General features: G+C 39.1%; 1 protein-coding gene across 3 annotated transcripts in view; it reads left to right on the plus strand.

Moving 5' to 3' along the window:
* Nucleotides 1-23,502, plus strand: part of LOC134540050 (very low-density lipoprotein receptor) — a 494,291-nt gene that overhangs the window by 151,523 nt on the left and 319,266 nt on the right. The window lies entirely within an intron of this gene.

Raw genomic sequence — 23,502 nt, forward strand, 5'->3', positions numbered from 1 at the left:
TTGTGCTGTCATGTAGGAAGTTTTTATGTACCACATGTATTCTTCAGAGTGTATATTTGTTTTCTCAAAACTATCTTATTTCCACTTAACCCCACTGCTTCTGAACGCCTTGTAGATTTAAGGATTATTTTTCTTGTTTATTATTATTACCAACATAGATCTAAAATATTTCAGGTAAGTTATTGCGTAGCTTCTTTTCTGCAGAATGATAAGTATTCACACAGGTTTTGTTTCATATCAGTTAACACTTATGTGGGTCATTGGATGGTAAAGAAAGACAAAATATATTTTGTATTTGGTTCTGTTTCCATAAAAAACACCTATTAAATCGATTGGCTTGTTTCTGTGAATGCACAACTCATTGGAAATTTTTTTTCAAATAGTTTTCCAGAAAAATAACATCCTTAAGTCCAACCAATTGATAACGTAATCTTGTAGGTCACGTGTAGCATATTTTTTTTTTTTACTTTTCATCCATTATAAATGCTGACGAGATGCAGCTAAATATGACAGAAATTTTTCCCTCGTTTTGAATGAAATGTGAACAAAAATTAATTTTGTGATATGTTAGCTATTAAATATTAGCAGATAAAACTGTTTAATTTATTGGTGTAGCCTTGCCGGATCGGTTTTCCCACTCGTAACAAAAATTTCTATAAATATTATTTTAAAAATAAAGATTTATCGCCATTTATTTTACATTGACAAGTCTAAATGACAGGCGTACATAAACATTAAACGATAGAAATTCAATGGGATTGTAATAAGTTAAAAAAAAGTTCCTTTGTTAGAATCTTTTATTAGTGCATTGTTATACTACGCGGTATTCTGAAAGTTTTTTTCTTCCCCTGCGGTGTTTGTTTTTCCCCCGCGGTATTTTTCTTAAGTCTCCTGAAGTCTACTCTCTGCTTTTGAAATCTCTGAACACTGAGAATTTATTTTTCCCGCTCCGCGTGGTTGGCTGGCCTGCCCGCTGTTCCCCGGCCGCCCAGGAAGTATCTCGCCCTAAATAACTCTGATGCTGCGAGGAACTGACGGGGAAAAACAGTTGCGCGCTTCCCCTCCGTGCCTTCCGCCACACGTCAACCAACTGTTGGAAAAAAAAATTGACCGTAGACTGGAAATGAATGAACGTGTACATCGCTTGGATTAAACTCCGTTGGGTTGGCATCACACCAGGACCCGCAGTTCTCGGCTTTATTCTTACGAAAACTACGAGGGATGTTTTATTGATAGGGTTATGCACACGCCATGTTATTTTTTTTTAATGGTTTCACCAAACTTTTATTAAAGGGCTATTATACAATTTTTGGTCGAAAACCTACCTTACATTTGTTATACCACAATTGTAAACAGATATTCACTTAGTGTAAAATCATGGGTGTAAACAATTGCGCTAGTAATTACGAAGACTAGCGCTTTATAAAACAGCTTATCATATTAAAATCAAACTGTTGAAAGTATTTGTCATAACAATAGCAAAGGAGGTATAAAGTTAAAATTTTAAATTCAGTACTTGAATAAAAGTAAAAACGAAAAAAAAATTAATATAATTAAAAAATTAGCGTGAGACAGTCTTTATTGGACAGTTCTCAAAAATGTTTCGTTTCTACATTTCGCGTTTTTGCTTGGTATCTTATATAATCCCATAATCACCCAATTGTTTTATTGATAAAATGTTATTTTGGACATACGGCAATGACGTTATGTCCAAAATTTCAATCAATCTTCCCATTGTAAGCAGCATGCAAAGAACGCATGGTTATATTGTTAAAGAATACTTATATTAATGTAAATATTTTATAGTTTATAGAAACTTGAAGGCATATGATAGAAGCAATTATAGAAGTACTGCGCTGCGCTTTAGTCTATAAATAATGACCTAGTGTGCTACCATGACCCTATATAGACACCTAACGTTGTGATTATGAATATATGCCTGACCTTTTTGAAAAGGAGTGGGGGGGGGGGGGGGGGGAGAGAGCCAGGAAGGTAATGAGACTGGCGGCAATGCATGCGTTGGCAGGCCTGACGCGCGCGTCGGTTGTTCGTGTGTCGAGGCCCCTGGTTGGTGCCGCTGCGCGGCGTTCAGCCCGCAATGGTCCTCCGACTCGTTCGGGTGAACGGCAGCTGCGGTCTGCACGTGACTCGGGGGACCACGGTGTGCCGGCGTGGGTGACCGCAGAGTGCGTGATCATACCTCCACCTCCACCCCCCTCCACCACCACCTCCACCCCCTCCACCACCACCTCCACCCCCCCCTCCACCACCACCTCCACCACCCCCCCTCCACCCCCCCTCCACCCCCCCCTCCACCCCCCCCTCCACCACCACCTCCACCACCACCTCCACCACCACCTCCACCACCACCTCCACCACCACCTCCACCACCACCTCCACCCCCAACTCCACCACCACCACCCCCAACTCCACCACCACCCCCAACTCCACCACCACCCCCAACTCCACCACCACCCCCAACTCCACCACCACCCCCAACTCCACCACCACCCCCAACTCCACCACCACCCCCAACTCCACCACCACCCCCAACTCCACCACCACCCCCAACTCCACCACCACCCCCAACTCCACCACCACCCCCAACTCCACCACCACCCCCAACTCCACCACCACCCCCAACTCCACCACCACCCCCAACTCCACCACCACCCCCAACTCCACCACCACCCCCAACTCCACCACCACCCCCAACTCCACCACCACCCCCAACTCCACCACCACCCCCAACTCCACCACCACCCCCAACTCCACCACCACCACCTCCACCACCACCACCTCCACCACCACCCCCACCTCCACCACCACCCCCACCCCCACCTCCACCCCCACCTCCACCCCCACCACCACCCCCACCCCCACCTCCACCCCCACCCCCACCTCCACCCCCAACTCCACCTCCACCCCCACCTCCACCCCCACCTCCACCTCCACCTCCACCACCACCCCCACCACCTCCACCCCCACCTCCACCCCCACCTCCTCCACCACCCCCACCACCACCTCCACCACCACCACCTCCACCACCACCACCTCCACCCCCACCCCCTGCTGACGGAACATAACACGTGACGCCACGTCGCGGTCCCACTCTCTCGAGTTAAACCACGCATGCGTGACTCGCCTTCGGCAAACGGCTCTCCAGGAGTTTCGATCCCCTATATCGCCTAGTCCCGAAGGTCAAGCGTGGTTCTACCGTTCTCTGAAAACTTTTATTTCTTTCTCACTTCGTTTCCTCGAATATTATATTTAAATTGAATTTTTTTTTATATTTTTCGTAGTAGTCTTTAGCTCTAATTGTAATAAACATCATTTTTATAGTATATCGTACAATGTAACATTTTTTTTACGTGACAACGTCTTATAAATCTGAACGCCGGCTGCATGCACGATAGTGTCCCGTAACGCACATTGTCCCACTGGGATGTGTCCCGTTACGCTCATTGTACGCTTGCGCCGCATATCTTCCACTCGATTGGAACAACCATGGATTTGACTTTTCAATCATGTTTTCGTCGTTTGAATTATTAATATTATGTAATTTAACGATCGTCCACCGATTTTCTGCTCAATCGGTACGGTTATTTAAAAGTAATGTTTAATTTTCAAATAGGTTTTTGTACGAACAATGGTGTTTTACAATTACACACAATAATTCAAATTACACCCGGGATCTTTTGCACAATGTTTAAAAAAAAATATTGTAACACATTATAAATAAGTTTGGTGTATTTGGGATGCGTATTTGTAATAAAATCGTATTATAAAAATGAATAAGTATTATTCCCCTACGGTGCTTCTATCTACGGTGACGGACGCGAACCGAACGATTCGCGCAATCTATCCGCTTCCGCGGCAACCAGGCACTCGTTAATACATATTTTCCTTTGTTTATCGCGATGGGCGTTATTATTAATGAATTATAAATATAATTTCGTGCCCGGGGCCACAATTGCATATCATTTTGAGCACTGGAAGACATAAAAACGTAAAATATTCTCGTCGAATTTTAATCTCGGCCCCAGCGTACCACGAGCGTCTGGGTTGGAGATTAGACGAAATTCTTTCTTAAACTTATTAATATTTTTTATTAACTGCAAGGGTATTTTTATTAAATTCTACGTTTGATTTCACGACGAACAAACTTCGTCGTTACATGTGTAATTGCGAAAAAGCGTATAACATTATCGACGATCTTGAAGTTAAATAGCAAACATGTATGAAAGTTATTGTTAAAATAATCTGTTCGTTAAAGTAATAAACATATTTGAATTAATGAGTGCAAATAAAAGTAAATTTATCAATTAAATTGTAGATTTCATTTCACTCCTTCTTTGTATCCATACGAAATAGTGATAATTCAATAAAAATGATTCAATTTTATTCATAAATGTTTGAGTTCATTTCATCAATGTTTTGTCATGATTTTGTCACGTTAAACTATCGTCCGTAAACCGACTTTACAGACAACCAATTTTTTTTTTTAAGTTCTCATTTGGTGTCGGTACCGAAATAGCAAGGCGCCGGCGACGTGTGTGTCGGCGACTCTGTCCTTCAAACAAGCCGCAGAATGTGTTACGTCGCCGATCAGGCACGGGACAGGCTTGTCTCCCGGCCCCGCCTGTCGCTAATGAAGTGCCGCATTGACGGCCGGTATCTAATTACCCAATTTCCGCGCTGACGGCGTGCCCCTAATTAATCCAGCGCGCCGCCACGCGAGCGCGTGACGTCATGTTGTCGTGATGGGCCCGTAAGGGGAGGGAGGGTAGCCTCTCTAACCACCCCCACCCCCTGACCCCTTCGCTCACGCGACCCCGAGGACGTGATCCGTCTATCGCTAATGATAGTCGATCGTTCATTGACGTAACTTCCTCTGGCGTGAACACGTAGGCTACTCTTATCGTAATTCTCGTTTACCCGATACTCATTTGTTTATATTGTTAAAAGTGCCCCTTGGAATACAGCGCGACCCTTTGTGTTTGCGCCTGAGCTGAATAAACCTAACTACGTGACACTTTGTGTAACCACCACGGGAATATTTTAATGAAATGCCTTGTATAAAAACTGTGCCGAAGCAGGTATTAAATATATATATATATATATATATATATATATATATATATATATATATATAAATGTTTTTTTCGCTTTTATCGGAGCCGTTTCATTACAGAGTAAATTTCGCTCTGCAATTAGATAGATTCGATAGGCGATGTAGTCGCTCCGGCAGAGAATTCTAGCGGTGGGCGCGGTAAACTACGTGAGGTTTGCGTCCAGAAACGTGGTTGAAAAGACAATTTGCGTATATATTAATCACGCTCGGCATTATCTTACAGAATACTGCGTTAAATTTTGTCCCGAGTTTCGTATCATAAGTGTGTTTTGAGACATGAGAAAAACACGAATTCGACCGTTATCCTGATCAACGGTTATTACAGTTTTTTAGTTTTGTTTTTGTTCCAATATCGCAATTGTGAGGTAGCAAGTGACTTGCTCAACACCACATCATGCCATTTGTTGACAGTTATTGACTACAATTTTGGAAGATCCCCGTCCAATGGCACTTTCCTCTTCAATCAGAAGAAAGATCAGAATTGCGACATGTTTTACTATAACCTAAGTTATGCGCTTTGTTGATGTGAACATCTGCCGCCTGTGTGTAATTAGTATCGTTATACACTCTAGTACATCAAGCATAGGACATACATCTCGGAGCACTGTGCATGTTGGTGCTTGAATGCATAAGGGGTTTTGATATTTAGTGACGGCCACACTTGAACGTGTTTCATTAATTAAAAACTTAAAATGTTATAAGGTGGTTTTAACTTTTTCTCATTAAGACGATTAACGATCCCATATCCACTACACCTGTCAATTTTAAGTACAAGTTATTTTGTTTTATTTTTTACTTTGTTCTGACAACCGAAATAAATGATTGTGCGTTTCAAAAATACATGTGTGCTGTACTGTACTATAACCCCAGTTATGTTTTAACACCTGATTTGTTTATAGTTTTTACGGGTGTCCCCATCTTTGTTAATAATTATTTCTTAACTTAAAATGATAGATTGCTATCATTGATCCGTCTTTCTAAGCAGACTTTACACCTATAAAAATCAAGAATGTGTTAAGTTACGTAAAAATTGACACTTAAATACTTTCATACTTGTTTATTATCGTTTTAACACGCCCTGTGTGTGAAGCTCATTTCCACTTAAGTGCTGTCAAGTATTACTGATTTTCCGTAATTATCACATATTTATATGGCATTACAGAGTTATTTATTGAAGCAAACTTAATAAAGACACGTCTGAAATATTTTATCAGCGTTTTATACGATAAATCTCTCGCAGGTCGCTAATGTAATAAGGAAAACGTATTCTTCATTTCTAAAAATTAAGTGTTCTGAAAACATTCGTAATTTTTATATTATTTAATGGGAGATAAGCTAATTGATTTAAAAAAATGATAGTTCATAATTTGGTAAAAATTAGCATTATGTTTGACGCGTGTTTTATCATCTGGGTGAATGTTGTTGCTGAAGGGTGTGCCCTGCAGACATCCAGACTTGCGCGATCGCCTCGTCGATAGGGTCCGGAAAAAATTTCGCGTTTTCAATGACCTCTAGGATAGACTCCATGATACTCTATGCGCTTGTGCCGATTACACCTGCCGATTGGCTACTGACTCGTGACACGTGTTGACTTGGGAAGCTTGTGATTCGATACTTCTGACGGAACGTTTTCCCATTGGTCCCGGAGTCCTTCAGATAAAACTGTGGCCCGATCACCGAAGCAGCAAGGAAGGCAAATGTGTATTTTGGATTCTAGCCTATCGCGAAATGAACCCGCGAATATTTTCAGGTCTCTGCTCGTCGGGCAAGGAACGTGCTTCTCTGACCTCATTGGGCGTCGGCGGACTAGGGGTTCGTGCAGACGTGACGAGAAGGAAATCCACCCGCTGAGGGACCCCTCTTCGACGGCTATAATTTGGCTTCTCCTCCCGAAGTCCAGTAGTTCACGCCCCCCCCCTCTCTCTCTCTCTATCTATCTCTCTCTATCTCTCTCTCTCTATCTATCTCTCTCTCTATCTCTCTCTCTATCTATCTCTCTATCTCTCTCTCTATCTATCTCTCTCTCTCTCCTGTCCCAACCCACCCCGTGCTCTTCATTAATCACGGCCCGCCGGTCGGACAGGGAAAACTGATTTGCGTGCCAAGGGGTGTGTGTTGGGGGGGAAAGATTGGCATGCTAGCATTCCCTCTCCGGACGCTGGGATCCTTTCGGAGATATGGGCCTGGCCCGACAAGAGGGGTGAAGGGGGGAAACGAGCGTGGACCGAGCGCTGCGCGTTTATTCCGGCTTCGTGAATCGGGTCGCTCGCTCGCGAATACTTCCGCCCGGGCGGTCCCCCGGGGCTAATGGCAGTGCGCGGCCGGACGAGACGAGACAAGACTTAACTGCCGGAGTGTGTACGAGCCGCGAAAGAAATTACTGGTCCACGAAAGTCACGAAAATAAAAATTAGTTGTCTGTAAAGTCGGTTTACGGACGATGGTTTAACGTGACAACGTCATAACAAAATTGCATACTTTTATGAATAAAATTGAATACTTTTTATTTTAATAATAAAATAACAAATACTTGAATTTATACTAGTAATCATATTTTTAAAATGCAAGAATAATTAACCTTTATTGCCGAAATTGTTGTTGTAATAAGCAATGAAAACCACATTAACTTTTCACTTCACTTTATAAACTGTCGAGTGGAAGGGATGGATGCGGCGCAAGCGTACAATGAGCGTAACGGAACAATGTGCGTAACGGTACACTTTTTCGTGCGTGCAGCCGGATTTAATGGATTTATTAGACGTTGTCACGTCAAAAAATGCTGGTCCACGAAAGTCACTAAAATAAAATGGCTGGTCCGCGAAAGTCTGGAGGATGAAATGAGTTGTCCGCGAAGGTCGGGAGGATGAAATGACTTGTCCGCGAAAGTCTGGTAACAAACGGCAAAGATGCTAATCGTCTAGAAATTTTTAATTTGCAACAGTTGTTTTGTAACAATTTTGTTTTATTTCACGCTTCACTTCTGTTTATTGTCGTACTTTTAATACATAAAGTAAGGGACTGCACGTAAATCACGTAGAATTTCTCGAAATTAATTTTAACTTTCTCACAAAAAAAATGTTATTTGCAATAACCAGATTATTTCGTATAATGTTTTCGTTTATTAGGAGTTGTTCATACCACAAGATAATTTTAATCTTTGAGAACCTTTTAATAAATTTTGATATGACCGTTAATTGTAATAAATGTAATAGGTGAACTATTTATACATCTATTATGTAAGTCACTAACAAGTTTATTGCACTGCAAATAACTGTTTTTAGTTGTCTCGCCGAATGCTATTTCCTGCACTCCTATTATCTAATGACTGCACCCCACGTTTTTTTTGTTTATAAATCTTACAAATATTATCAAAGCTATTAAAAACTTAGAATCAAAAATTTTCAGGACAGTCTGTAATGGGATTATATATATGTATGGGGTTTTGAATCTGTCTGTGGCTAGAAAAAAAGAATTCATACTTGTTAGTTTTAAAAACGTGGTAAATGATTTTTCTGCTTTTTAGTCTTGTGTGTTAAATTTCGCAATATAATTGAAAAATCTTGACGGGTGCAGTCGGTGGGGGAGCTGAGAAGTTGCCCCTTGGAAGGGCAGCCCATCAGGATTTTTCTGACAGTGGTGTTTTTGAAAGGTTGCCTGAATTGTTGCCCCTTGGATGGCAGCCCTTCAGGATTTTTCTGACTTATGTTAGGTCACTTTACAAACTAACCACTGTTAGAAAAATCCTGATGGGCTGCCCTTCCAAGGGGCAGCATTTCAGTCGTCCCCAGTCGGTGATATAGGTACCGCCTGGGAGTGCAGCTTTATGCATCCCGCAACTCCGTACTGTTGTGCTCGTAGTCTAGTCTTAACACAACGAGTAAAGGGGCGTCGCTAAAAAAAACCCGAACAAATTTGTACCAAACGAGACACAGACAAGAATCAAGAGTTAATGATAACGTGATAACGTGAAAAAAAAAATGCTATTTGGTTAGTTGGATTTTGGTCACGATTTTTTCACACCTAATGTATACATTAATTTGAAGCCGTGTTAATAGAAACGCAGCTGTGTGAAGAGAGACGCACTTAAAATGAGCAACATATAATGCTTTTTTTATTTCACCTGCACCCTATGACACACACGCGGGCTGACGGTAACGTCTGCCTAGTTTGTTTTTATCAATGGACGAAAAGGCAATACCCAGGTTTTGATTGGTCGCAACTAGAACCTCCATCGTAGCAGCCTCTATAACTCTGATATGAGGATAGAGTATTTTTTTTTCAAAAAGTGGTAGTCGAGGATGTTCTCCCGGGGGTCGTTTGCCCCACACGATGGCCGCGGGTGGGGTGGGGGGTGTTAGGTATTGGATTTCGGGTCCGTCGCGTGTTCCGGAACTCTCCAGGAGCTGCTGACGGCTAAAGGCTTTTTTTCTTTCTTTTCCTTCCTGGGTCCTTTGGGGGGAAGGAGGTGGAATTGTTGGCGGAAGGGATGTAGGTGGGGGTATGTGTCCGGGGAAAAGGGGGCTGTCTTCGAAGGCCATCAATAACCTCTTCTCGGGAACCATCCTTTTCGCGACAATCCGGGGCGTCCCTCCTTCTGTTTCCCCGGCGGTGGCACCAGGTGTCTGCGCCCTTGTGAGGGGGTGGTGTCGTGTGGGGGGTGTGGAGCAGTAAAACTATGTGGGTCTTCACGTAACCCCCCCCCCTCCCCTTCTCCCCTCGCGCCACGGACAGCAGAGCCCCGTGCGACCGTTAGGTGCTTGCCTCCAGCTGGTACCACTCTTCCTCCCGACCTCCGAAGAGCCTCTTCCTTCTTCGGCAAATGTGACGTAAGTCCGTGGCAAGGGGTGGGGGGGAGGGAGAGAGAGAAAAAAAACTTGAAAGCCCTCCACCCATCCATCCCCCTCTTTCCGCCCACGCCGGCCCAAGTTACACGATGCAATAAGTGACGCGCCCGGGCTGTCGAAATAGAAAAGTTTTCTTTTTCTTTTCGTGCCTGGTTGGGGGGTATCTTCCCTCACGTGTTGTGGAGAAAAAAAAGGGGGGAGACGGTGGGAAAGCATTTTCCCCCTGGTATTTCCCTCGCGTATTGGGGGCCACCGGAAGTTCGTCCCTTTTTCTTCCGCCTCTGACCTGCCGAACTGCCCGGAGGAATAGCAAACTTGCTTCGCGGAAAATATAAGTTAATTTTTGCTCGTCCGGGTTTTGGCTATTACTACGAACATTATTTTTCCGGCGGGTTTCTGGACCCGCACCCAAATGATCTGCTTCTCGAATTAGGCCATGCGCGGGATGTAGCACACACTGTCGAGGTCTCATATATTTGTGATGCACTGTTAAAAACTTGACAGCTTAAATGTGCAAAGAACGACTGTTAAAAATTATCCAGGCATCTTAATAAATTAATCGCTATATTCCTAATTCTACTGGTACAAATTTAACTTACTTTGAATGTAAATCCACAAGAATAGACTTGGTATATAAGAAAAACTCTTAAAAGGTTAAAACTCACGTGTGCGTTTAACTTTAGAATATACCGAAAAATAAAATTTGGATGTTGAAATATGCCGTGATTTGTACGAAGATCCAGTCATCTGAAATTACGAAGATCTCTTAGTCTATTTGAGTTGAATTCTGTCAATTTTCTGTAATTTTTAACAGTGTATAAACAAGTCTGAGCTTTGACGATTTTGGAATGAATTTGCCCCTAAATGGTCCGGCGTTGTCACTATTTATGAAATAAGTTTTTAATGTTGTAATATTTTGACAAACGTTGTATGTTAATGGCACACTGTGAAGTAAAGTAGGTTGGCTTCTGGGTTGTAGCGGTGTCGTAGGCGAATATATCACAGACGTTTCGGTCGACATTGCAATCGCCATCATGGTAGATGAGCTACCTCAGTAGGTAACTCTACCCTGATGATGGCGACTGCAATGTCGACCGAAACGTATGTGATATTTTCTCCTTGGACGCTAAAACACAAGCCAAGCTACTTAAGACAATGGCCGTAAAAGCCTGCGATCTTTATTAATGGCAGAGTATTTTTTAAGTTTAAAAAAATTATCCAATGAAGTTAGACAAAAACCTATCTGTATTTTTGTCATGAACCATAAAGATTGAACTCCTGTTTTTTTTTTTTCCGTGCTCAACCTATGTTATTGATATGCCCCAAAAGTTTTTAAATATTGATATTTTAATTTTTTTTAACCATTTGAATCCGTGTATATAATATATTAGAACAAATATTGTTACGAACAATTTGTTGAAATTCTCGTGTATAATAATAATTCAAAGCTAATGATTTAATGAAGTTTAAAGTTTGTGAAATAGGTTTGAAGAAAGGATTTTGGAGGCTGGGTATTTTTAACGTTCTTCTGCGTAAATCTTTTTGTACCATGACACCAGTGCTGCATTTTGTACATAGTGTCGGTACTGCGTATTGAAGATCGCGTGAAGGGTGTGTTTGTACAAGAATACTCGGGAGTTATTTACTCTTTCACAATCTTAAGACAGTCTACTTCCTACCAAACATCAAAGCGCTTGCCATGTTTACAAAGGAACAATTTTTTTTGTTAGGATTCCGTTCTATTCATTTGGCCGCTCTTTGTCGTGCAACAGAGTTCAGTGCCGCATCATTTTCTTTAATGAAGTCAAAATTATAGACATTTTATCAAGTTACTTTTCGAATGCATGTGCGGATCTGTTTTTTCATCCTCATTTCTACTGAAAGTTGTTATAGCCAAATTGTATTTTTAGTAAAGTTTGCACTGAAAATAAAGCATTAGAGGCAACGGAATATTCTATTTGATAATTACTACCACGCGATTATTTTTTTTTGCTTTAGTAATGAAGTGAATGGCGTATTGACGTCTTAACTATTTAACTTATTTTAAATGCATTAAAGTAGAAGATATTTTTTTTATTATTCGTCCCGGCGTTTCTTTAAATTTTCGGTTTAAGATAATTTTCTCGAATATTTAGTTTTGTCAAACGCATTGCGGAAGATGAAGAAACTTTAGTGAACATGGCGTTTAACCATACAATTTCTATTGCTATTTATTTAATAACAAAAATAAACTATTAGCTCACAATGTTTGAAACTCGGGTCAAGTGAAGCTAGTTTTACAAAATTGTTACTATGAAATGTAGTTAACAAGTAACAATTTTAGGCTGGCAACATTTTAAATTACGATAGTGATTTAACATTTAAACGATAAAATTGAAGTGCCGCAAATCTGTAAGGAATTTTAAAATCCATTTAATATCTTTAACAAGAGAAGTCCTAATATGTTTGTATTCTAGTGATAAGCGTGCTTGAGAATTAAAATAAAAAAATTCGTCTGTAAATACGAAGGGAAGCTAGTTTCTTTCGCATCTTGAGGCATCTTAAGAACTTTAATCTTTTTGGTGACCGTTGGTAATTTATTTTCGCGCTTTCTTCTGATTACAATTAAAGTTAACCATGCAGAATGTTTGAATATGAAAAAAAATATGGAAAACTGCTTATTTTTAATCGTTTTTAAGTATGGAATTTTCAAATGTAACTTTTTTTAAAAGATTGCGTTTTGCCGCATAACGAATTACGTGTTTATCGTGCTTTATCTCTAATTTCTAAATAGTATGAAACAGTCGCTTTCCACGTCATTTCGCTTACTTCTGAACTATACAATGTATTTTGATGCTGTTTTTACCATTATTTAGAAAATTCATTCCGGAAGGTTTGTGCAATACATCCATAGATAGTAAACAAATATCGATGTTTTGTAAAAGTCTTAAAAAGACTGACTTGTACAACATGCACTGGCTTACGCTGACTTATACATGACGGATGAATCAAATTAATACACTACAAAATTGTAGGTCTTTTAAAGACCTACAGGAAAGTCCGCGATAGCATGTCTGCGATCTTCTAAGGATACCCATAGTAATCCTTTGTTATCTTTCAAAATTTCAAAACTTAACAAAAACTTGATTTTTATAAGTACTTAATTAAATCCGAATGACTCCACATTAGCAGACCGCATCCGTCGGAAGACGGGGTGGGTGGCCATTTATTAAACGAATAAATTAATAAAAAATGTGGTGTGGATTTGAACATGAGTGTAAATAATAGTAGCGGATCACTCATACACTTCAAGACCAATGGTGTTAGCATTTATAACTTTATAAAATTTTCTGCAGTAGCTTTGGTTGACGAAGTGTTCCGTGAATTGAAGGTAATTTGTGCCGCTTTTGTGTTTAATAATTTTATTTTTGCTCTGTGTCTCACTGAATGTAATTTTATATTTGTTCGCATTTTGTTAGCCACAGTTGCTGCCACGGTGCAAGAAACAACTTCGTGTTTCAGCGGCCGGAAACACATTATGTAGTCTTGTCACGTTGGTTTATTCATTAATCCACAATCAGTTAGCAGATATTCTTATCGCAAAAGAATACGATTGATATTTTTGACTTTTATCATTTCTGTGAATTTACTAAATTGTTTGAAAAAAGCAGATAAGTATGTCGCGGCAATTTGCTGGAGTTTCTTGGCTTGATGATGGCGATTACAACGTCGACCGAAATGTCGGTGAGGTCTTCGCCATCGATTTGGCTACAACCCAGACAACGCACGTGTAAAGACATTTAGAATATTTAGACTTGCACCTTTCTTTTATGTTTTTTTCTTGATTAAAAATGTATTGTTATTATTTGTTACTATTTTAATAAAAAAAGTAGTTTACGATAGATATAACCTGAACCCGTAACAGACCAACATTTTGAGGAAAACAAGTTTCCGAAATAGACATTTCGTATAAAACAAGGCATTGCGCTTGTTTTTTTAAGCATAAATGTTACTGAAATTCTTTTAACTGCTCTAGAAAAAAAAAACTATTTTTGGGACAAATTTCTTCGTCTGAGAGGTACATAGTTAATAATTATAAACAAGTTACCTAATTTTTTAAAACGTATTCGTTAATTTGGTTTCCTCGCAATTGATAGCGTGGCATGTGTTTTGAAGTAATGTTCTCAGGTATTCTGGAACACGTACGCCTAAAACGCGAAAGAGCCCGCTAAGGTAATGGAATAAAGTTAATAATTTACACTACGTCCTTTTTTTTTTACGTGCCTCCTACCCGAGTGGTATGTTATGCTAGTCCTGAGGTACCTATTTTTTTGCGACCCATTTCCAAGTAGCAAAGAACCCCTTGTAAACCACCTTGCGTGGTTTGAGCTGGTCTCCCTGCTACAAGGCCGGCGTAATACCGGAATGAGAACTAAGAGGTGTAAAAGATGTTGAGACCATGGACCGTGGTAATGCAACAGTCATGTTTTTACCACCTGATGGATGACCGCGTCTCTCACTAGTACCACACACCTCCCCCCCCCCGCAAAAAAAACATCCCAACCCCTCACGTATCATTCGACGCAGCTTTTTTTAAGTCCTGGCTGGAGATAGCGCTGTTTATAGCCGAGCGCCTGGATATGTTTGGGTATGCAACCCGCGCTTGATTCCAAAACGTGGCTTTTTCTTGAATCCAAAAAAAGTCTTGTCTACAAGATTTTGTTTAAATTTTCTGAAACGTTCTGATCGATATTAAGTAAGTTGCCGTGCAAAACTTAAATACCACTCACCAGCTCCCTTTATTAGAACATCCATTTTATGTTAACAAAACTTTTGTTTAAAACTTGTTTAACACCAGCCATCAACTCGAGGGTTGGGGGAAAATAGAACTGAAGGAGAAAAAAATCACCCCCTAATTAGGGACCCTATCTTATTAGTCAGTTAACTGGAAATATTCTAGTTATTAAGTTGTTTAAAAAATTGTGGACAAACCCTGCCCTTATTACAAAGGGTGACATTAACTGAATTCGGTTAAAATTCGTTCTGCCAAATCTTTTTTTTTCTAACTTACAGAAATGTTAGCTTATCTGCCCGTAAATTTAGGCAGTCGGAAAAAAAATTATAACCCCTGACGCAAAAAAAAAAGTGTGTTAAAAGTTTGGAGTCTTTGTCTGTGGCATCATACTACCAAACCGATGGACATATATCAATCAGGTGTTGTTAAATTCAAAGCATGTTTATTGGGGACGGTTTTTAGCTGTGTTTGTTTACAAGAGCTGATCTTTAAACCGATAAAAAAGATTTTCATCAATTTTGCGTTTGTTAGCATAAGGGTAGAAAAAAAAAACCAGTATGGTTAAAAGTTCGCGATGTATTGCTCTATAGAAATATTGTAATAAAAACATAATGTTCTGTGTTAACGTTGAGATATCCGACTAAATAAGATTTAATAATCTTATTTATTTAATAATTACTATCTATGTGAGTTCTGAGTCCTTGGCAGCAGCAGTTTTTGAGAGGAAATATATCGTTCAGACACAAAGCAGGCATAAAATAAATAAAAGTCAAGACTTTATTTCTTATCAAAAATTCTTCCTGTTTGCAAAAAAAAATATGAACCACAGACAGATCCTAAACATTAAAAATTAATTTGAAAATTGATAAAGGGATTTTTTACTTTGTCTTATTTTATTTTTATTTCAGCTTTATTTTGTAGCCCTGTTAATCTCAATTTTCTTAAGCTTCTAGAAGTACGAAAACATCCCGAATTTTTAATCGGGACTAGTTTTATATTAGGCCTGTGGAGTTTTTTTTAAATTTCGCCCAATTTTTTAAAAAAAAAAATTTTTATTTGAGCACTAACCCGCATGTCTTCAGTCTGTTGGGCACGGGGTGAGAAAACAGCTCGGTTTTTACTCGCGCAGACCAACCTCGACAAGAACGGGGTTATGCATGATGCGGAACTTTGGCCATTAATAGCAATGACTAGAGCCAAGATTTATGGTGTTATAATAAAAAAGCTAATTTCATGATTTAAAAAATAGCGGTATTTCGTCTTTATCACTAAAAATTAAAAAAAAAAACACAAATAATAATTACGTTTATAGAGCTCAATTACGATAATCAACTGCTCAAAATGTATCTAATATAGGAAAGCCTTTTCACAGACGAGAGAGCCAAACGCCCGATCGTGCATCTTCTTTTTTTTTTTTTTGGTTCATTGTAAAAGGTTAGGTTAGCTACATTATAAATACTTTAAAACATTGTGGACGGTTGATTTGGTTAGGATAGCTACATTAAAGATACTGTGAAATCATGTAAACGGTTTCCTAACCCTGGATAGCTACATATTAAAAAGTTATTTGCTAAGCAACAATAACATGATTTTACAGTATTTTTAATGTAGCTATATTTACCTAATATAACCAAACACCCACTTTGTTTTAAAGTATTTATAATGTAGCTAACCTATCCTAATCGACCGCAAAATTTAATGCCATACCGGTTTATACAATGACATAGAACGGGGGGGGGAAAAAAAAAAAGCGAGCGTGAACTTCGGGGAACTTCGGGTGTGGCTCTCTCGTCTGTGAAATGAAGGCTTCCCTCTAATATACTTGTTATTAATCTGCGTGCGCTGTTCCGAAATGTCTCCTAGAAGCGGCGCAGTCAGTTCTAAGCGACGGAGATTTCTCGGGCGCAGTTACTTAGTCTGTGCTGGGATGGGGGAAGGGGGGCTGAGAATCAGCCTGGCATGGCGTCCCGATTGCTTCGGCCAACTCTGGGCGCGAGATGTCGCCCCCGGGGGCAGAATGTATTGGGGTTAATGCGACCGCCATTAGGACTCCGCTGCAGTTCCCCTTGAGCGCTGGAATGTCGACCCAGTTGCGAGTGCAGCCCAGACGTCTGTCTGAGCTCGTACGCCCTTGGCAGTACTATCCACAATCGCAGAATTTCAATGCTCTCACGATCTAACCAATTATTTCAACATGTCAATGTTTTGCACATACATATATATATATATATATTTACGTTAAAATAAATTTGTATTACATATTTTTATATATATTTAAAACATATCTCTTAAAAAATAACTATGTTCAAAATATTTTACTTTTAAGACTAGGTAACGTTTGCTGAAAACCACCTGTAGCATTACTATCTCTTAATTTTAGAGATTTGAACCAAGACTTATAACACAGCAGTAATGTTGGTTTGCTAACAATATTTATCTTGGGGGATAATTTACATGGTTTTTGCTTACGTGATATTTTCACTTCCAAGTTGTTGGTAAATTAATATACAAGACAAATGTAAATCTCATATTTCGTCATTGTATTAGTAAATAAGAAATTAAAACTGATACATTTTGTAGTGTTGCATATTGTTTAGTTGTAAGGTGTAATTCTGTAGTGTTTTTACCACCTGCAATTTGGAAGCTTTTATTTATTTATTTATAGTTGAGCTCTTTCATTTTGCCTACTTTTACTAATGTAGACTCTGTTTATTTGTTGCAGGTAAGTGAGAAGCAAATATGGCCTGAATGACTTAATAGTAAGTACAAATCCGTTATGTAGTAAATATTATGTCGATGGCGATATGCTTGAGTACATGGATGCCTGGAAATAAAAAAAATATTTGGGCACTTGTACATTCATAAAATATTTTGTTTTCCATTTTTGAAGCGATGCCTTTTACCTAGTCGGCAATTTTCGCTGAAATTATGCATGTCCGAATTGTGTATTGTAATTACTAAACTGCATTGCGGTATCTTCGTTCGCAACTTTTCACTATGGGACTTAAACGCGTTGATTCCAAGTTAGAATTTATATATTTTCATAATTAAATTCATATCCTTGATGTTATTTCCGTGTGTAATTATTAATTACGTATCAGAACAAATTATCATTTTGGGTACGGTTGAATGGTTTATAACTATTGTTTAAAATTCACGAAATTTCTCGATTACTAAGCGTACATTTGAGATATTTTTTTTTTTTTGTGGTATTTGCCACGAACTTTTTGTAAAACCCTAATTAAAAAAAAATCTCCTGCAGCTCAATCCTATTCCAAGGAGGTTGAACTCTTGGATTTCACATCTTTAAAAAAAATTTCCCCAACAAATAAGAGATTTTTCATCATAGTTTTGTGCGTCTCCGTCTGTCGTGTGCCCAAATTCCAGTGCAAGTAATTTTTTTTTGTTTCGTGACTAAGGGAGGTTTTCAAGGGCGGTTTTTCCTCGGGTGTAAAAGGGGGGGAGGGGTAAATTCCACGAGAGTAATTACTCGCGGAGCCGTGAGAGGCCGCTGCGAGGCTACGCTCCGTCGATCAAAGACCTGTCTCCCCCCCCCCCTCCAGCAGTGATTGTTGGGAGCGGGGGCGCCTTGTTGACTGGTGCGCATGAATGGCTTCCATCGGGGGACCCGGGGAGCAGGCCGATGTTGTCCTCTTCTATCTCTTTCTCTTTATCTCTCTTACTCTCTTTCTGACTTTCTATGTCTCTCCTTCTCTTTTTATTTGTCTTTCTCTTTCTATTTGTCTTTCTCTTTCTATTTGTCTTTCTCTTTCTATTTGTCTTTCTCTTTTTCCTTCTCTCCATCTCTCTCCATCTCTCCATCTCTTTCCTTCTCTCCATATCTTTCCATCTCTTTCCTTCTCTCCATATCTTTCCATCTCTTTCCTTCTCTCCATATCTTTCCATCTCTTTCCTTCTCTCCATCTCTTTCCTTCTCTCCATCTCTTTCCTTCTCTCCATCTCTTTCCTTCTCTCCATCTCTTTCCTTCTCTCCATCTCTTTCCTTCTCTCCATCTCTTTCCTTCTCTCCATCTCTTTCCTTCTCTCCATCTCTTTCCTTCTCTCCGTCTCTTTCCTTCTCTCCGTCTCTTTCCTTCTCTCCGTCTCTTTCCTTCTCTCCGTCTCTTTCCTTCTCTCCGTCTCTTTCCTTCTCTCCGTCTCTTTCCTTCTCTCCGTCTCTTTCCTTCTCTCCATCTCTTTCCTTCTCTCCATCTCTTTCCTTCTCTCCATCTCTTTCCTTCTCTCCATCTCTTTCCTTCTCTCCATCTCTTTCCTTCTCTCCATCTCTTTCCTTCTCTCCATCTCTTTCCTTCTCTCCATCTCTTTCCTTCTCTCCATCTCTTTCCTTCTCTCCATCTCTTTCCTTCTCTCCATCTCTTTCCTTCTCTCCATCTCTTTCCTTCTCTCCATCTCTTTCCTTCTCTCCATCTCTTTCCTTCTCTCCATCTCTTTCCTTCTCTCCATCTCTTTCCTTCTCTCCATCTCTTTCCTTCTCTCCATCTCTTTCCTTCTCTCCATCTCTTTCCTTCTCTCCATCTCTTTCCTTCTCTCCATCTCTTTCCTTCTCTCCATCTCTTTCCTTCTCTCCATCTCTTTCCTTCTCTCCATCTCTTTCCTTCTCTCCATCTCTTTCCTTCTCTCCATCTCTTTCCTTCTCTCCATCTCTTTCCTTCTCTCCATCTCTTTCCTTCTCTCCATCTCTTTCCTTCTCTCCATCTCTTTCCTTCTCTCCATCTCTTTCCTTCTCTCCATCTCTTTCCTTCTCTCCATCTCTTTCCTTCTCTCCATCTCTTTCCTTCTCTCCATCTCTTTCCTTCTCTCCATCTCTTTCCTTCTCTCCATCTCTTTCCTTCTCTCCATCTCTTTCCTTCTCTCCATCTCTTTCCTTCTCTCCATCTCTTTCCTTCTCTCCATCTCTTTCCTTCTCTCCATCTCTTTCCTTCTCTCCATCTCTTTCCTTCTCTCCATCTCTTTCCTTCTCTCCATCTCTTTCCTTCTCTCCATCTCTTTCCTTCTCTCCATCTCTTTCCTTCTCTCCATCTCTTTCCTTCTCTCCATCTCTTTCCTTCTCTCCATCTCTTTCCTTCTCTCCATCTCTTTCCTTCTCTCCATCTCTTTCCTTCTCTCCATCTCTTTCCTTCTCTCCATCTCTTTCCTTCTCTCCATCTCTTTCCTTCTCTCCATATCTTTCCTTCTCTCCATATCTTTCCTTCTCTCCATATCTTTCCTTCTCTCCATATCTTTCCTTCTCTCCATCTCTTTCCTTCTCTCCATATCTTTCCTTCTCTCCATATCTTTCCTTCTCTCCATATCTTTCCTTCTCTCCATCTCTTTCCTTCTCTCCATATCTTTCCTTCTCTCCATATCTTTCCTTCTCTCCATATCTTTCCTTCTCTCCATATCTTTCCTTCTCTCCATATCTTTCCTTCTCTCCATATCTTTCCTTCTCTCCATATCTTTCCTTCTCTCCATATCTTTCCTTCTCTCCATATCTTTCCTTCTCTCCATATCTTTCCTTCTCTCCATATCTTTCCTTCTCTCCATATCTTTCCTTCTCTCCATATCTTTCCTTCTCTCCATATCTTTCCTTCTCTCCATATCTTTCCTTCTCTCCATATCTTTCCTTCTCTCCATATCTTTCCTTCTCTCCATATCTTTCCTTCTCTCCATATCTTTCCTTCTCTCCATATCTTTCCTTCTCTCCATATCTTTCCTTCTCTCCATATCTTTCCTTCTCTCCATATCTTTCCTTCTCTCCATATCTTTCCTTCTCTCCATATCTTTCCTTCTCTCCATATCTTTCCTTCTCTCCATATCTTTCCTTCTCTCCATATCTTTCCTTCTCTCCATATCTTTCCTTCTCTCCATATCTTTCCTTCTCTCCATATCTTTCCTTCTCTCCATATCTTTCCTTCTCTCCATATCTTTCCTTCTCTCCATCTTTCCTTCTCTCCATCTTTCCTTCTCTCCATCTTTCCTTCTCTCCATCTTTCCTTCTCTCCATCTTTCCTTCTCTCCATCTTTCCTTCTCTCCATCTTTCCTTCTCTCCATCTTTCCTTCTCTCCATCTTTCCTTCTCTCCATCTTTCCTTCTCTCCATCTTTCCTTCTCTCCATCTTTCCTTCTCTCCATCTTTCCTTCTCTCCATCTTTCCTTCTCTCCATCTTTCCTTCTCTCCATCTTTCCTTCTCTCCATCTTTCCTTCTCTCCATCTTTCCTTCTCTCCATCTTTCCTTCTCTCCATCTTTCCTTCTCTCCATCTTTCCTTCTCTCCATCTTTCCTTCTCTCCATCTTTCCTTCTCTCCATCTTTCCTTCTCTCCATCTTTCCTTCTCTCCATCTTTCCTTCTCTCCATCTTTCCTTCTCTCCATCTTTCCTTCTCTCCATCTTTCCTTCTCTCCATCTTTCCTTCTCTCCATCTTTCCTTCTCTCCATCTTTTTCCACGTCTCTCTCCACGAGGCTTCAGCGGCAACCAATAACCAGTTGTTGAAAACTTTCCTGAGAATTTCGCAGGCAAAAACTACAGAGCTTATAGATCACGCCTCAGGCATGGGGCAGAGAAAGATCGCCAACACCCGGACCGCTAAACAAGTTTATTACAAAAAAAATAAACTATCCCATAAATAATTATAAAACATGATTCCCGGGGAAAATGCAGTAAAACTAACCTAAAGCGGTAATAAAAACACAACTTTCGACATTGATGTCAAATGATAACTGCGGAGCACAAAATTTAGTAAGTTACGTCATGGCCGATAAAAAGTCGGACGGTACTATCTAGCCTTTTTCAAGAAAAAAGATGACCATAGATATGACCATTCGTAGAGATGTGAATTTCAACATTGGTTACACTTTCCTGCACTTGAGTGCGATAGCTCAATATTAAATCTTAACCACAATATTTATAACAAAAAGGAAAAATTTATTTATAATGTTTAAAGTCTTTTCAGTCCATATGTTTTTATTTTAAATTCACAAAGATTAACAAAAACATATATACATAATAAAAAAATTATTTTATACAAAATCATTCCTTGCATATTGATACTTAAATGTAATAATTTCGTTATCCTTTAAATAATCTGAAAAGGTAAAAACAATTAGGTATTGCAAAGAAACATAATAAAAAATTGTAGCATTCCAGTTTGCATTTAAAATTAAATAAATATATAAACAATGGGCGCATGCCCACACAAGTGCACAGTGGCACAACATTAGTGTAAAAGAGTTAGAGTATATATATATTAAAATAAAAATAGCGTATTTTATATTTTGTATAGAAAATATTACGTGTTACGTACACATTTTCGTGTACAACACAAGGCCGTGTCCATGACAGCCACAACCCACTTTTTTTTTCGTTGTAAAGAAATAAATATGTAAGAAGGTTCGGTTAGTTCATGCGAATAAATTATCTCAAGAATTCGTTGTTCTATTTATTTATTCAAGATAGTTAAACGAATGTCTAGTTGATCGTAATTAAAATAAAAACGTGATTTACACAAAACGAAAATCTTTGTTTTCAGTTTTCAGTATCTCGCAAAAAAAATTTCCTCGTGATATTTTCGCAAGGTTAGGTGATTATAACATAAATTAAAATTTGTTTGGGCCAGTTCGGTGGCATTAGAAAATGCTGTAAAAGTGATATTTTGGCGGGGTAGGTGTGATCTCCGAAGCGATGAAACCGTGTTTTATTGGAAACACGACAGCTCAGACGAACACTTTAAAACTAAATATCAGACAGCACAAGAATCCGTGGAATATGACTATCCATAACTGCAAGGGGTGGAAAAAACAACGGTTGTACGACGTATAAAATCATAACTGTTCGTAGGCACATTGAAATTTTTCAAAATTGTTGTAAATATTATAGTATTTATCTATAACTTTAGTCTGAAACAAATTTTTAATAACACGAACCATTACTGCAAAGGGTTCAATAAACCCGGTGTTGGAATAAAAAATAATTTTAAAAAAATGTGTACCATGTACACTATCAAATCCATTAAATCCTAAACGTAATCAAAAAGTTTGGCTGAAACAATTTTTGATGAAACATTACCGTAACAGCGACTTAAAATTAAAAATATTCATAACTTTTTTAGTATCAAATTCTTCCTATTTTATTTCAAACAATCTTTATTATTTTTAACCTTGGTGCACAGTTAATTTTATACGACCACGTTATTAGTGTAAGGGATGAAAAGTGTTTGAAGGTCAAAATAATTACCTTATTTGGCATACAATGTGAATATTCGAGCAAATATTTAATATATAATTTTGTAATATTGAACAACATAAATGTTATGTACAATTAGTTCTTAAAATGCTCCAGAAGTTTATACAACTTTCCAAAATATTTCCGGAATAAATGTCTAAAAAATCCACTTACGCCTAAAGGCTGTGCCAAAAGGGATGTTTCTTTCTTTGTGAATAACTCTTTTTTTCTTCTAAGGGCTTTTCCTAAAATTTTAATTTTCTACCTCCCTTGAATGTTTTACACCACAACTATTTTAATAAGATATTTACTTAGTGTAATATGAGTGCAGAGATTTGCGCAAGTAGTCGTAATTAGAACACGAAAGGGGCAAAATTACTTGTATAGGTTCTCATTTAAAATAAAAAAAATTATTTCTGTGCTCGTAATATAGTTAAGGGTAAAAAACTAGAAATTTTAATAAATAAGCTTAAATTTAAGTTAGTGACGCTGCAAATCATTAACATGCTGTGTACCTTTAAAACTTGGGTT

Source organism: Bacillus rossius, chromosome 16 (genome assembly GCF_032445375.1).
Source record: "Bacillus rossius redtenbacheri isolate Brsri chromosome 16, Brsri_v3, whole genome shotgun sequence".
In the NCBI taxonomy this organism is placed as follows: domain Eukaryota; kingdom Metazoa; phylum Arthropoda; class Insecta; order Phasmatodea; family Bacillidae; genus Bacillus; species Bacillus rossius.